This window comes from Myotis brandtii, unplaced genomic scaffold, assembly GCF_000412655.1.
Source record: "Myotis brandtii unplaced genomic scaffold, ASM41265v1 scaffold1350, whole genome shotgun sequence".
NCBI classification, from domain to species: domain Eukaryota; kingdom Metazoa; phylum Chordata; class Mammalia; order Chiroptera; family Vespertilionidae; genus Myotis; species Myotis brandtii.
This window is the reverse complement of record NW_005354801.1, coordinates 58,169-60,407: the sequence shown is the minus strand read 5'-3', so window position 1 is coordinate 60,407 and position 2,239 is coordinate 58,169. Positions and strand designations below refer to the sequence as shown.

General features: G+C 54.9%; 1 long non-coding RNA gene across 1 annotated transcript; it reads right to left on the bottom strand.

Moving 5' to 3' along the window:
• Window positions 1-1,271: 1,271 nt before the first annotated feature.
• LOC106725089 lies at window positions 1,272-2,233 on the bottom strand. Its single transcript, XR_001360965.1, has 2 exons — window positions 2,113-2,233; window positions 1,272-1,752 (listed from the first exon to the last, which is right to left on the bottom strand). It is a non-coding gene; the product is annotated as an uncharacterized LOC106725089 (long non-coding RNA).
• Between the last annotated feature and the right edge of the window lie 6 nt (window positions 2,234-2,239).

Genomic DNA, 2,239 nt, shown 5'->3' with positions numbered 1-2,239 from the left:
GCACACTGACCACCAGGGGGCAGACGTTCAATGCAGGAGCTGCCCCTAGCCTGCTGGTCTCAGGCCAGCCAAGGTGGGTGCCAGTGGGGGACCCCCCTGATTGCCTCGCCAGTCGCCCAGCAGAGGGAAGCAACTGGTGGCGGTGGCAGAGGGAGGGGCTGGCAAGTGGGTGGCGCCAGGCTGGCCAACACGGGTGCCCATAGGGGCCCCTCCAATCACCCCGTTGGTTGCCCCACAGACCAGCCCTGATTGCCAGCCAGGCCTAGGAACCCTACCCATGCATGAATTTTGTGCACCGGGCCTCTAGTCCTATATAATAAAAGGTTAATATGCAAATAGACTGAATGGTGGAAAGACCGGTCGCTATGACAGGCACTGACCACCAGTGGGCAGACGCTCAATGCAGGAGCTGCCCCTGGTGGTCAGTGGACTCCCACAGGGGAGTGGCCGCTCAGCCAGAAGCTGGGCTCATGGCTGGCGAGCGCAGCAGTGGTGGTGGGAGCCTCTCCCGCCTCTGCAGCAGCGCTAAGGAGCAGTGAGCTGAGTGGTAAGGAGTAGGCAGGTGGTAAAGAGTGAGCTATCCTGGACTGCGAAAGGGTGCAGGCCGGGCTGAGGGACACCCCCACCCCAACCCCAGTGCATGAATTTCGTGCACCAGGCCTCTAGTAAGAAATATTAATCATGCTCTGTTTACCATGATTGTTCTGTTCTGATTAGAGAAAGCACATTCTAACCTGGCTGAGCGTTGTATGCCCTCAGATAAGGGAGCTAACATCAGAATAGAGTCTATCCTCCTTTTCCAAGAACTGCCTGTCATTATGGAAAAATTTACAACCTTGTGGCTAAAACAATCTAGTCCTGGAGGTACCAAACCTTTGCAAACCCCCAGCCCCTATTGACTCTGCAATCCCCCCAGCCCACATTGTCTGCAACCTGTAACCACTGTACTTGCCTACTTTCCCATGCATGTATTTCTTACTTTCCCACGTAATCTTTGTCCCTCTACCCAATATAAGCAGCTGGCTTATAGGCAGGGGCAGAGCAGATTTTTGTGGATGACCTGCTGCTCTACCATAACACTGGGCATTATTGGAATAAATGCTCATGTATGATTTAACCCTGTCTCTGCTTAATTGGCTCACGTAGTGACAGGCAGCCTGGACCCATTGATTGTCCAGTCACAGTACTGCCCTTCTTTATCCCTGCTATATCATTTTAAAGTTTACTGTAAATTTTACTGTAAGTGTAAATATTAGAAACCGAAAAATCAGTTATTGGCATTTCTTAAGTGCTTGAATTATTCGGAAGGCCTTGACAGCAGTTTCAAGGGTGACATTTTTCTGATTTCGTTTTTCCTGAATGTAAAGAGGCTTATTTTTAGGCTAAAAGCACTGCTTTTTGAGGGTCTACTCTGCCTAAAGATAACTTAGTATGTTCTGAGTACACATAAATGGGTTCCTAGTTTACATGTGCCGTATTTACAGCCCCAGGTTTCCAGTTGATGAAAACAAAACTCTCCTCCCTTACAGGCAGAGGGTTTTCCTTGCTATCACTGTCTTCCTCTCCACTGGCGCATCTCCAAGTGGGAACCATGGCTGTTTCTCAGCCACACTGACGCACAGACAAGGCCACCACGGTGGTGGGGGCGGCAGCAGACTGAGTATACGGGAGGCCAGTCGGGTCTCCCGAGTCTCGCGTCCAGTGGGGCACCCGCGCCCAAGGGCGTTTCTCAGGAAGGTGGACACTGCAGAGCTGTGGGAGAGAGGAGTTTCCTGAGATTCCGCAGGATGCGCGTCCCGGCGGGAGCGACCCATGACGCTCGCAATCTCGGCTTGGGGTCAGCAACCACCGACAGGTTCGTATTCAGGTGATTGGATTTACGGCACGCGCGGCGAAAGCTTCCGGTTCCCAGCCTCGCCCTAGGCCCCGCCCGCGTCTCGGTCTTTCTCCTCAGTCCCCCACTGGTCTCTCTCCTTGCTCCGCCCCCTGGCCAGGTCCTCCTCCCCCTGAGGCCCCGCCCCCTTTCCGGTCCTCCTCTCCCCCTGAGGCCCCGCCCCCTGACCGCTCCTCCTCGCCAGCCTGAGGCTCCGCCCCTTGGCCCTTCTCCCCTACCCTCGTTCCATTTAATTGTTGGATTGTCAGCGCCGCACTCCCGCAAGCGGCCGGCAGGTGGCGGAGTTCGAGCTTGGATTTTTCCGACAGGCGTCCCCCAAGAGGCGGTCGCGGAGCTGGGGAAGGG